Below are 14,641 nucleotides of genomic sequence, written 5' to 3' on the forward strand. Positions count from 1 at the left end.
CCACACGACCACGTAGGCCGTCTAACTAACTGTATAATAGTCGTATTCAGCAGTCAATGATCTTGATAGCACACACTGTGCTAGTTTTCTTATAGGTAGGGTTCATAAGTGTTAGGTCCTCTCAGTATCGCTCTGGTGAAAGGTCACCATTGCAATAGCCATGTTTAGTGACTAGTCCTGAATTTTCACATACTTCCTTACCTTTATAGTCCCATTATTGTTTTTCTCTGAATTCCCTTCAGCCTCACAATATACCCCTATCGGGAATGCCACAGTCCTTTTCCTGGCAGAAATTATTGTGAAATGCATGAAATTGTTTAACGGTAAGGTCTGCAAGCAAAGAATCTCATATCCTCTTCTCTATATCAATAAATTTTAAGATATATTGTGAGATTAACCTTATTTGTTAGTATATATCATGAAACACGTCATATTGCTTTAGTTATCATCAATTTAATCCTGTTGCTCTGTACAAACGCATAAAAATGACTGACGCGTTACTCTTGCGCAAGATTATGATAGTATACCTTATTATTATTATTAGACTTACTGCCGCTGCAGCGTTACCTATTCGAAGAGAAGGACTGTATACTGCTAGGGTTAAAATTTTAAATCATAATAACATTCTTGCCAGATTTTAGACTGGCATCACTTTGTTCCAAACCTCAAAATCACGGTCATTTTCACATTTCGCGTTTTGTTGATATCTTCAAGTTTCTTCAGATGTCATAAATAATGACATTGGTAATTTCATTGACCAGGTCTGTTTTTATTTGCTTGAAATCTGGCGAATTACAATATTCGTCCCGTATTTGCTTCGGTAAATCGATTTAAAATATCCCTCCGATAGAGCTGCAAATGTGTATTACTTATTTTTTTTACATTTTCAAAACGCGACAGATCTTCATATTACCGGCGCTTTCCTGACGCTACACTACGGTGCCAGCCGATATAAATCTGACAGTTACTAATACCGTCGGCGTTACATCCACAGCGATTATGAGTAACGTTTTCCACTATCCCGACATTATACGCCCGTATAATATTTATACTGCGATATCTACAAATCATTCAACACTCTATGAGATGTAGACATTTTCAACTGTATCTTGAAAACATATAAAATCAAGCTGGCTGAATCTATGGATGTAAACATTTTAAGTGTGTATTATTACTTTTTTTACTGTTCTTATTATGTATTTTGTTTAAATTGTAGTACAAAAAATCATTCGCTCGCCGGCTCGTATCTCGAAAAACTCGTATATTGGGGCACTCGTATGTCGAGGTACCACTGTATGTACGTGGACCAAATATCGATGGGCACAAACTTGGTATAAACTATTATTCGTTAGCATATTTAGATAATTAATGGCATTAAATTTGTTATTAAATGTAAATATCTTATTAATAACTGTTAAATAATATAATTTTATTGACTATTGTTCTTCAGTTTTCCGTAAATGCATCAGAGTATGGAAGGAAGACCCCTCCAGAAACTAATAAAGGTTGGGTTGTCAGAAAGAGCGAAAAGAGAGATATTAAATTATATCCTGCCAAAGTTTAGAGTTGAAATATCAATCAATTTGAAGAATCTTTTCGAATCGGAGAGAATGCACTTTACAATACACGTACGGCGTATGTACCATCGATAAAAAGTAGAATATTCTATCAAAACTTTTCGTCTCTACTTTGTGTTTAATATTTCAAACATTTAACATAATCCTAACTGAAGTTCCCGGCGTTAACCGGGCTCTACACACAGTTTTTAGAAATCAGATTTATACGGTGACCTTCCTCCCTGTTTTTTCTTAACCGAGCGTCTTATACGGAGAAAATGCACTGATATAAAATATTGCTAATTTATTAAAAATCTCTTAGGGCGGGTTGTTTCGGAGAATCTGAACAATTCATCAAATTTCAACGTTAATTTGCGAGTTCTGTGAAAGATATTTACTAGTTCTGTTATTATTTCAGTTCTGTCAAGCAACTAGCCTATAATGATATAATATCAGAACTTGAATAGGACTTTCACAGAACTCGCAAATTAACATTGAAATTTGATGAATTGTTCAAATTCTCCGAAACAACCCGTCCTTAGAATTATTCGTATTACCGTTAAAACACGGATGTCAGAACACGTATTCGTTAAAATCGTAATATTTTCGTATTTCGTCATTTCGTCAAATGCATTTACTAAAAGTTTGTCGGGAAACGGACTGCAATCCCATTTTAACCGCGAACCGTTAAACGTTTTAAATTTTTCTCAGTGTACCCAACACTCTGTTAACTAGATTAAATTAATCAAAATCAGTTCAGAAATTGTAAGACAAAGCAGATTATTCAAAATAGTTCAAATCCAACTCTCTAAATTTATTCCTTATCCTTCATCTTTGTCTCTAACATAATCCGTTTTTTTTTTTCAATATTCACAATGCCCGTATTATAATCCCGCTTCTTTCTGAACGGAGTGGGTTCGCGGAATCGAACCCACATCACATGGACGTTGTCTCACTCCCACAAACACCCAGATGCCCACAAATACCCACAAATACCCTGTACGGTCCCACAAACACCCCGGCCTACAAAAAACGCTTCCAGCCCGCAGCGTAATCCACTAATGAAAGATATCGGATGGGGTCACTTACGGATGGATAAATATGACATCATATTTTTGGGTTTGAACAGACCCCGTTGAATATAGATGCTGGGACACAGGACGCACAAAGTAACAGATGTCTTGAAAAAAGGGTATTTTTTTGTTGCAGATGTTGTACTTGAAAATGTTACGGAAATGGCAGTCGACTGAGGATCCGGAAGTTTAGGATTAGATTCCAGTTCTTATATTGAATTGTGTTGATAGTTTTTTGTGTTTATATTGAAATTAACAAAATGGCTTCACTTTTGATGTAATGCATTTTTAGATGAATATTTGAGGGGTATATTGAAGTGAAACTTCTTTACCCGCGTCATGCAATTTCGAGTACCGGAGTAAAACCAACTCATGACCGAAACGAAAATGCGGGACCGATTAAAGTTCATTTGATCTAGTCAAAGTTTTGAAGTAAAATATAAATGCTTCTTAGCTCATCTCGACAACTGGCGTTGGTGGTGTAATGGTCAGCGTAGTTGCTTTCCAAGCAGTTGATCCGAGTTCGATTCTCGGCCATCGCACATAATTTTTTTGTTTTTAACGCCTTTTTTTTTTTCAATGGTTGACCATAATATCAATCCACTAAGTAATATTTTAGGCCTGTAGCATACTTGAAAAGTTAAAGAATGATATAAAATTTTTTATGATGTTAACGATAAAAAAATAAAAAAAAACATAAAATTACCATAAAAAATGGGCCAACGGCACGCGGTGTTCCCAAGCGGTCACCCATCCAAGTACTGACCGCGCCCAATGTTGCTTAACTTCGGTGATCGGACGAGAACCGGTGTGTTCAACATGGTATGGTCGTTGGCAAACGCTAAACAATATTAATTTCTATTCTACCTGCCAATAAATATATGAAAATTAGTATAAAAAAGCCCTAATAATACTGAAAACATTAGCAAGGTGTGTGCGACGTTGATAAAAATAATCATTACATACGCGCTTGAAAAAGATCGTAATTACATCCATAACTTTGCAGGAATTTTTTTTTTCAATGGTTGACCATAATATCAATCCACTAAGTAATATTTTAGGCCTGTAGCATACTTGAAAAGTTAAAGAATTTTATGATATTATTAATGATAGTAACGATAAAAAAATAAAAAAAAACATGAAATTACCATAAAAAATGGGCCAACGGCACGCGGTGTTCCCAAGCGGTCACCCATCCAAGTACTGACCGCGCCCAATGTTGCTTAACTTCGGTGATCGGACGAGAACCGGTGTGTTCAACATGGTATGGTCGTTGGCAAACGCTAAACAATATTAATTTCTACTCTACCTGCCAATAAATATATGAAAATTAGTATAAAAAAGCCCTAATAATACTGAAAACATTAGCAAGGTGTGTGCGACGTTGATAAAAATAATCATTACATACGCGCTTGAAAAAGATCGTAATTACATCCATAACTTTGCAGGAATTTTTTTTTTCAATGGTTGACCATAATATCAATCCACTAAGTAATATTTTAGGCCTGTAGCATACTTGAAAAGTTAAAGAATTTTATGATATTATTAATGATAGTAACGATAAAAAAATAAAAAAAAACATGAAATTACCATAAAAAATGGGCCAACGGCACGCGGTGTTCCCAAGCGGTCACCCATCCAAGTACTGACCGCGCCCAATGTTGCTTAACTTCGGTGATCGGACGAGAACCGGTGTGTTCAACATGGTATGGTCGTTGGCAAACGCTAAACAATATTAATTTCTACTCTACCTGCCAATAAATATATGAAAATTAGTATAAAAAAGCCCTAATAATAAGAGAGAAGAATACTAGAAGTTTCACTTCTGTCTTGCGTAGGCTTGACACACCCACTTTTTTTATTTTGTTATTGTTATCTTTTTGTTTTATTTAAACCATCAATGTACATTTATATTTATATGTACCTCAAATTTATCTCTAAGGCGAAGCTTGATGCCAAAACACTATTTTGATTAATCTTTATAACGACTTAGTGTACATTACAAATACCAAAAAATATGTTCAGATAAATTGAAGGTTTTTCTATCGAAACGCTTGTGTAGAATACAAATAAAAAAATAAATTACTCAATAAAAAATATAAATGTAAGCTATTAAAAAACATATTTTTTCAATAGAAATGTATGAACGCATACAGGAAACAACTTGTAAAAAATACAGTAATATAGCAAAGATTATCTGCGACAGTTTCACTTGATTAATTGTTTTGCTTTCTTATAAAATTATTTAGAAAATAAATAAAAACCAGTTTTGTGCTTGAAATCGAACGATTTTAGACTCCGTTTGTCAAGCTATTTTAATGCCTATTACCCACAATATATGGTATACCAAAAATATACACATTTTTGGCTTGTAGCTTCCTCTTTAAATATATTGGTGTATAAGAGTTTTATGGATTACACGTAGAAAGAAGTAAATAAAGAAGTAAAAAAAAAATATTCTGACTTTTTATAGCGGTTTAGTTTTGGTTGTATGGTGACGTCATATACTTACCCTCTCCTGTCGGAGGTTTTCTATCATCAGGAGAATCTCCGCATCACAGAAATAACTCATCTGCGCTATTATTTTTCTTTATTAAAAAAAACTATGTAAGTGTGTCCTTACTCAAGTCAACATGAGAGAAAAAGACACATCTAGTCACGGTATTGTTCTGTGTTATGATAAAGTATTCTAGGTTACCGGTTACCCCAGTCCAGTCCCCTCAGTAGCCGCAGATAGCGTATTCACAATTCACAAAAAGGCGGCGAAAGTAACGACTTGACGGTTAACCTTCCATATTTTTTCGGTCTTTTATGCGGGCAACGAGAAATATTTGATTGTTATTTCAAGTGAAATAAAATGACGTATTAAATCTAACTAATCTGTAGAACGCATGAAACGCATATGGGTGGTGTGCTTTGTCTCTCGTCCTCGAATTAAACCAATTTAATTTTATTTTTATTCCATATTTAATTTTCAACTATTGTTTGTGTTTCTTCCCCCTTTGTAGTACCACTGTGAATTGGTGACTTTTTTTAAAGAGTTATTAATTAATAAATAAATAAAGAGAAAAAAACATAATATCAACAGACAAATATTATACACATATCCAAGAACCAAAATTGTGTAATAAAATCCCCTAGAAATAAACATTAAATCCTACAAAATGTCAAACATCGGTTCAGCAATAACGAAATGGTTATTTAATGCCACTTAAAATTAAGAATATCTATTAATTACACACCTACCCCTATTCAAATAAACTTTTGTGTTTTTAATTTTACACAACTAATTAACAACTATTTTCCCTACATTGATGGTTGTCTAAAATTTAAAACACGTTCATCAGTGAGACCGTTAGTAGATAGTTTGAAAAAAAAAACAAAATTTACAGAGTAATTAATACACAACGCATAACTGGAGCATTTAGTTCCTTAGAACTGGCAAGCTGCCCAGCTAGGAACTAACATCGCCCTGCCAAGACATAATAGTACTTGTACACCATTGATGTAGTGTACACATTTTAAATATTCAAAAAAATTATTTATTTACCATGTTATATTATTTATTTTATTTTATTTGCTGTATACATATAACAACGTAATAAATCAATAAATTTGTAACTGTTTCCTAAGATTCTATACAAAATTAAAACGAAACATTGAAAGTATATTCGGTTGTAGATAAGTTTGAATGACATCATCACCCTTGGAAGCACATGGTAGTTATATTTGGTGGTAATGTTGATGTTACGAAAAGAGATACGTATACTCGTATTTCCAAATTAACGATTACAAGGGTTAATGTTCAGTTGTCGATACGATGTGGGCTGTTATACAATTACTATTAAGGCGATGCCATACGTAGTAATGCAAAATCATGTGTTTTTGGTTTGAAAATTTGGTCGCCTAGAAATGTTTTAGATGCTCTAATTAAATTCTGCGAGTAGAATACATCTTGGCCTTTGAAATAATCGAGTATTTTTTAGATAAGTCTTTTTATAAGCCCAGAAAAAAATAATGTATAAGGCCTATTAAAACGCTTTAAAGTTCAAAATCTCCTACTTACGAACCCATTTTCGGTTATAATTTTATTGTATAATGTGACAAATTAAGTTTTTTATAAAATGATCGAAAAAAATTAAATATTTATGCCTGAAAATCCACAAAATAAAATACAAGGCACTTTTTGGCCATGTTTTTTTCTTGCATAAATCAAAACAGGCGGATGGTGTTAAGCGGGAATTTAAACCTTATCGCCATCTACGTAAGGGTTGTTATTGATAGCGGCTCAATTTAAAATATTACACGACGTAGTGCATCGCCTTAATGAATTTTTAATATATTTGAATCTTCTATTTTGTAGGTATTCGTATAGAATAGAAAAATCTTTAATATATTATATCATAAATAGATTTTAAATTTAAAATTATTCATTTCTTGTTGCGAGGTGGAAGGCACTGTCACTTTGTGAAAAACCACCAAATAGAATCAAAACTTTGTTAGAAATGTTTTTAGCTACTTTTATTGACCTATATCAATTTAGTAAATTTCTGGGGGCTATCGCTAAATATGTCCAGTATAGTTAATGTTGTATAGTCGATACAGTCGTCAAGAGGTTTGCAGAAGGATAGGTTGGTTCTTTTGAAAGGAATGAAGGAGAATGATTCTAAATAATTATTAATTATTTTGAAAAAAAAATCAGCAAAAAGAAATTATTTTCGTCAGGTTCATTTTATGTTCATGTATCATTTGAAATATTCTAGGCGTGTCTTAGGACGGGTTGTTTCACATAATTTGAACAATTCATCAAATATCAACGTTAATTTTCAAGCTCTCCGAAATTCGTATTCAAGTTCTCTTATTATATCATTATAGGCCAGTTTTTTCACGGAACATAAATAATAACAGAACTTGAATGGAACTTTCACAGAACTTGAAAATAAATTGATATTTGATGAATTGTGCACATTCTGCGAAACAACCCGTCCTTACAGTCGTTAAGCGTCTTGAACTCGTGTGCGTTCATGTAAAAATAATATGTATTATTATATTACAAATTCAGGGTGTCCGGGGATAAAGTGCGTTAACTTCGGAGGATGATCCGACGTGATTTTAGAAGTAAAAAAGATCACAAAATGATTTTCGGAATTCTAATGTTTTTTATATAAAAAATATGCATTGTTTGTATGGGAAAATAATTATTCTTCTACGGAAAAATATTTTTGTTTGGTAAAATGAACATTAGAATTATTAATGTTCTTTTACTTCTATCATGTAGAATCACCTCCCGAAGTTAGCGCACTTTACCCCCGGGCACCCTGTATATAAAAGAGAGTGTATGTTTGTGGAGGGCGTGCGGATGGCGTAGATTTGATTAGTATACAATTGTACAGTTTTATTCCGAGGTTGATGACCTTTTGCACCATGACATTCAAAACATATGGAAGGTCACTGTGTATGTGAGATTTCTAAAAACCAGCCCATCCCAGAATAAAGCCCGGGCAATGCCGGGTGCTTCAGTTAGTTATATTATGTTTCTATCTTCATATTTCTTTGTCTCACAACCTAAAAACTCTCTCATTTTTTTCCCTACGTCCAGAGATTTTCCGACGCGAGATATTTTAATAAATCTTGACAAGGGGAGGATATTCTGGTGTCGTCTGCCATATTAATATTCCTCTTGCACGTCAATATACTCCCAACCCTTCTCAAAGGCTTCACTCTAATACACCCCTTAAAACCAAGGAGATAAAAAACACGTCTATCGAAGCAAATCCGTTAATTGGGTATGGGGTGAAATGTCATAGAGGGTATGAAATTAACGTTTTTACGCGGTGGTTGTTTAGCTGGATCTGGTGTTGAAAGGTGTTTGTAGCCAGGGGTAAAATACGTCATTTTGTTCATCAAATTTTTTTCATTAGTTAAATTAAAACTAAAAAAAATTTAGGACGTGAACAAAATTTAACACTTAGGAAGGTTAATGTAAATAAGCACTATTCATATAGCCAAAGGTGAAAGAACTTCAAGGTCAAGTAAGGTTATAAGTTAGCCATTTTTAAATATAAATTGTGATTTGATCGAACATTTGTTTGATCAAATCACAAATGTGGAAATCTGAACGGAGTGCGTTGCGGATGTAAAGAAATATTGAGATAGGAATGCTTTTAGGTTGTGTAATGAAGTTTCAGCAGATATGAAGTAGACGGAATTAGTCGGGGACGTCCCAGGAAGACTTGAATACAGGGGTGTCGGGAAAATCGTGATTTCTGCCTACGAAAAAAGAACAACTATAAAAAATGGAAATGTGGTTCATAAACGAAGAAAAATGAGTATTTCTGATTTATTAAAAATCTGATTTATTTGAAATTAATGACAAAACGCCAAAATATTTAATAATAAATATGAACACCTATGTCGTGATAATACATTCGTCTTTTACTACAAGTTTAACGTGAAACCTATCAATTCATTCGTGAAATGCCTCCAATCTTGTTTTTAACCAGATTACATATATTTTTTAAACAGAGATTCTTAATAAATTAGCAATACTCATTTCCTTCGCGCAAGTAATATTGGAATAATATTCTCACTGTACTTCTGTTAACAGTGGACTTCGCGTTTAAAACGTATGTTTCTAATTTTCTGTCATTAAAACTAAAATTTCCTCTCAAATCATAAGATTTGTAAGTAGGTACTTAATTACCTACCTAATTAATTATTTATGAACCATACGTTGTATGTAAAAAAATATTTAAATTAAAATATTTTACAATTCGACCAAAGAAACGCGACGATCTCAATTACAATTCTTTTTTCAAACTTTCTTCAGGCAGTTAGGAATCACAATAGAGAAAAATAAAAAAAAAATCCAATTAACACTACGATTTCACATTTGATTTTAATTTTATTTTTGTAGATTTTTAAAGATTACAGTTTTGGTGATTTTCTCAAATACCATAATACGCAAATGCCCGTATTATGAAACATTAAAACGCCCACCATCTTGAATTGGATACGGAACGTGCGAAATTTAAAACGGTGGAATTGAAACATGACTTCGCTACGATCAGATATTGTTTTTTAAAATAGCTTTAACCCCTAAGATATGCGATTCGGACCTTTTTATTAAACAAAACAACGTTCTTTAAAGGAAATAAGTAATTCGTTAGCCGCTGTTTTTTTTAATTTTCTTTTACATTGTTATACGACAGTTGTTTCATCGCATTTATTAAAATGTAGTAATTTAGTATAAAGAATGAGTAAATCCCTTCAGCTTCCGGCGCCCTTGTAAGGCTCCCCGCTCCCCGGTTCCGGCGGCTGACCCGCGGTCTCTTATCACTTCCGGCTCTGGTTTTGGCGGGAAATGGCCATATTTTAGTTCCCAACTGTGTCTGATCAAAACCTTCGCCTTCAGCCCCAGCCCGGCCTCGGCCTGTGTTCACCAATCTACCCGCAATCTACTTCTTATACTTCTTACCGTGGTCGGTAACCTGTTTTTTACGAGCCAACTGAGCACGTCACATTCTTCAAATCCTGTGTGATATTGATATTTAAGGGTATGTATAAATTTGCGAACCGAAACGCGAACCGTACCACGGATTAAGGGAAAGGAACGAATCAACTGCACATTTGCGGTTGCTTCGTTTCTTTCCCATAAGTTCGGCTCGCGGATGTATACGCATCATTAGACATTAAACAAATCTGTCTCTAGCTTGTAACTCAATGGGCACATTTTTTATATGTTGTTATATTCTATTCGATCGATTAGATGCAATAATATCACAAATTTATCTGTGACGTCAAGTATCCTTGTAAATATGAGCATTATATATGTTCATCATAGAAATAAATTATATGTGTGCTTTGTTCTGTTTTCATTCTCTTAAATATTAAACTAAAAAACCATTTTTACCACTAACCTGGGAAGCAGATGTGGTACCACTGCCTCGGGAACTATTTATTAGATAACAAACACCTCTGCCATAAGTCACCCCAAGAGGTTCGCCGCGTTTGGTGGCTAAGCAGGGCTGCCCGGGTTCGTGGGGTGAAGTTTCCTACAGCATAGCAGTCTGGTTGAGGGAGACCTTATGACCTCTCCAGGACTCTTTCGACCCATTGCAATACGGTGGGAGGGGTGGATTTATACGTCAGTCAGTCCTGGACACCCAGATTCTTACCTACTCATCAAACCTTTATCCTTCCCATAACATCTCCTCTTTCATTTCCTTAAAAAAAACCTCGATATAACATCTCCAAATATGAAATAAGCCCTGAAGGAAATTATTTTCCTAATAGCCTCCTGTGTGTTGTTAATGTAAAAAAAAAACTAATTAAACTGCTAACTCTAATTAAATATTAGCAATGTTCTGATATTAGTATATGAACTCACCCATAGATAGCACTAGATCGGTAGATAAGGTTAGCCATAGCTGTCGTTAGCTGTCTAGAATAATCTGGACCTCGTCCTCCCGGGTTCTTCTCATAAACTCAGTCAATAAAACGCTTCAACAAAATTGAATGACAATGGGCTCTTTCTTATATCTTAACTTGCACGCGGTTGGAATAATCTGGACCCTGACTTTGATGTTGCCATCTTATTCATCGTCCTATTAATCTCTTCAGCTAATTCCATATATGGCTAACCTAATATACTAATCTAGTGCCATATATGGGTAAGCTCATGTGTCGTATCAAGGATATTACAACATTGAAACAAAATGTACTTACCTACATAACGTAAAATTATTAGATACTTTAGTAATACGCTTATTGCAACGGCCAAGATTTAAACTCCTGGACCTTCCGCTCACTGGTGACTGCTCTTAACAACCAGGCAACCCAGGAGGCCCACCGTGAAAGCAAATTTGCAATAAAAATAATTTGATTTTAGCTGCAACCGCGTATCCATTATGCGATGTATCATAAAATTCTACATCATTTTGTTTAATCAATGATTGATGCTTAAACATTTTCAGTTTACTCCACTTCCAACGGGTCGTGTCTTTTTACTCGCGTTCTGAATGAGGCGTTTGATTAAAACTAACTTCACTATTATCAATTTATTGACTACATACATACATTGTCTACTTCTGATTATTAAGACTGTGATGAACTTTTTAATTTATTAGCTATCTTCAAAGGTGAAAGTTTGATCATCCCTGATCAACCCTTATATTCCCGACACGCGGTCTGAAAGGGATGCAAATTGGGTCCATCAATACGTGATTTATTGGATGCAAAACGATCCGAAAATTGATCGGTTGTCTCAGTGACGTCATACCCTGTTTTGGCTTAGATTTTTCTATGGGTTATTTTTTGTAGATAAATTGCGGTTAAAATACTGCATATTTAAATCAGAAAATACAAAATTTTACTGCAAATTGAGAGAAAGACCTGTATCCTATTTTTTTTTAAATCGTAGGTAATATCTTCCCCTCTTTGCTGCACATAGCTTTTTTTTTATTCTTTATTATTGATACATTATTTTACAGTATTTCATATTTTAATTCAGTAATGTTGGCCTCACTGGGTTGTTTACCCTTGCTGAGGCCCCCATTTTATAATATAAGAATTTATACATTTAAACAAAAAACAACATTAAAATAAAGATAAATTTAAACTAAAAATAAAGATTAGAAATTAAAATCTAATAATCGCTTTGTAAAAGTACTTGCGTTTCAAGTCTAAAAAAAAATACTTTTCTTTGTGAACGATTAAAACAACTAAATAGATAGCTATGCGGTGTCCAGAAATTATTGGTTCAAGTGGGAAAGTGGAGAATCTACATCACGTACATAAATAACCAAAAATTTGTTTTTCTTTTTGACTTTTTTTTAAAGTTTTTTTTTAGTCGTAAGAAGGAGGTAGCGCAGTATGGCATAGTACTCCAACAAAAAATCACTCTAATACTTTTGGCCATGAAAATCACAAATCATATCAAAAAGTAAGGTTTTTGAAAAGATCTAGTCACTAAATATCCGTTTCAAGCAACGTTTACACTTTTAAAATCAGAATGCCACAGATCATAAGTCTCTATAAGCTTTCTGGTCGATACCATAAATAAACGCGAAGCTCGGTTGGTGCTTGAAAAATAATTTATTAAGCCTAAAAATAGAGACCGAGAAGTGCCTAATATCAGCTAGTAGCTACGAGTAAATCTAGTAGCCAATAGTAGCCGTTATGATGTAGCCACGGCGATTTGTATTGATTGTCTGTCTGAAATGAAATTGCTACTTTGATTGAAATGTTTTTATTCAGACATGACGTAACGAGTTGGCTTTTCATCTTTGGAAATGGCTGCTGTCAGTTTTGAGTATTTTTGACAGCCAATTCGAGACAATACCTTTATCAAAATTATTTTCTTCAGAAGGCGACTATTTTGTCGATATTTTCGGCAGTGTTAGGATAACAGATAAAATAAGACTGGTGGTTAGTATCTGCTGGAACTATATACTTTTTTTATATATTTTATATTATCTTGGGAAGGGATAATAGTTATACGGAGAAAACTTACTGATAGAAACATTGTTAAATTATTAAAAATCTCAAAATATCAAATTATTCGTTTTACCGTTAAAAAAGGGAATGGAGGCCTATAGTGAATAAATTTTATAATAAACTATCATCAAATCACGAATTTGTAATGAGGAAGTCGAAACTCGTGTTCTTAAAAATAATAATATTTTCGCATATTTATTCGGACCTCCTGCGCGAACATGTGCTCAGATATATTCTGAATGACTAATATTTTACTAGGAAATGTTCATGCAGTCACATTTTTTGATTTAAAATAAGCCGTACTCATTTTCCTCCCTACATTAGGTGTATTGAATAAAAATTCAAATTCATTGAACATATATGTCATAATTTAACTAATTTAATAGTAGAAAGAATTGCGTTTCACCTCTGTTCTATAACATAATTTTTTCTTCATCGGTGATCATTGATGGCAGCTATAAAATTATACAATGTGCAGTGTTTTTAATAATACTGTGTCCTCGGCATGCTAAATCTTATCTTTTCAATGTTTAAGCTTTCTTATATAACTGTGTTTATTTTAAATGACTTTCCAAGTATCCGTCTGTAATTAATTAAATATGGCCTAGGAAGTCATATTTTTTGCACGTTAAATTTATTTTTCACAAAAACCGCGCTATAAAAATTTTCTGTTTTATTATTATTATTTTTATTTTATTTTATTTTATGTTTAGGAACCAAACAGTTATTGATAATATTAATAATTAAACAATGAAGTTCTATTAATATACAATCAAATTTGTTCACAGCATCCCCAAAGATGACATAGGCCCTGAGGGAAATTATTTTCTTCAGGGCCTCCTGTGTGGATTTAATATAAAAATAAAAATAAAACAATGTATAATTAACTACAATAGAAAAAACAAACCATTGAATTTATAATTATACAGAATAAGTAAATAAGAAAAAAAATAGTACTAATTAACTTTATTAACAACTAAATTAATTGGATTTGAAATAATCAAATATTGTAAAAACTGGGATCGGTAATCATTTCTAATAAATGCGGTGCTAACATATTACTTTCATATTACTTATGTTTGTACTTTTTTTCGTGGACTGCTCCAATTTGTAGTACTTTGGTATTATACTTCTGGTACTTCCTTTTTAGAGGCTTATAAATTATCGGTAAACCATACTAACAGAGTGTGGTTATACTATTTACACTGAGCTTTGTACATTGCCTTACCTTAACTTGACATGCTGCACAGCACACAGTACTTAATATATTATTCCTGGTTCCATTATCTTCAAAAGTATAAGTGATTTTATCAGCAAGTTAACTTAGGTTAATTGTTTTAATTGAAGGGTGTAGAGCTATTTTGGTCTGGAGTCGAAGATCTTACCAGCTTTGCACTTTCTCTTCTTTCTTAAGATAACGTTTTGGACAACCTTTGAGTCTGTGGATTATCTTTCAACAGGTCAAATATACACTTTTTATGTTTATTTGTTTATCAGTGATGTATCGTGCTATCT

The 14,641-nt window shown here is 33.3% G+C and overlaps 1 protein-coding gene and 3 non-coding genes across 5 annotated transcripts in view; 1 reads left to right on the forward strand and 3 right to left on the reverse strand.

Moving 5' to 3' along the window:
- LOC149420702 (matrix metalloproteinase-2-like) overlaps nt 1-14,641 on the forward strand; it is a 701,246-nt gene that overhangs the window by 571,097 nt on the left and 115,508 nt on the right. The window lies entirely within an intron of this gene.
- Nucleotides 3,347-3,465, reverse strand: LOC149420704 (5S ribosomal RNA). The gene has a single exon (XR_016302741.1). It is a non-coding gene; the product is annotated as a 5S ribosomal RNA (ribosomal RNA).
- On the reverse strand, nt 3,789-3,907 carry LOC149420705 (5S ribosomal RNA). Its single transcript, XR_016302742.1, has one exon. It is a non-coding gene; the product is annotated as a 5S ribosomal RNA (ribosomal RNA).
- Nucleotides 4,231-4,349, reverse strand: LOC149420706 (5S ribosomal RNA). The gene has a single exon (XR_016302743.1). It is a non-coding gene; the product is annotated as a 5S ribosomal RNA (ribosomal RNA).

Source organism: Hesperophylax consimilis, chromosome 10 (assembly GCF_061612785.1).
Source record: "Hesperophylax consimilis isolate HC1 chromosome 10, BYU_Hcon_1.0, whole genome shotgun sequence".
Classification (NCBI taxonomy): Eukaryota; Metazoa; Arthropoda; class Insecta; order Trichoptera; family Limnephilidae; genus Hesperophylax; species Hesperophylax consimilis.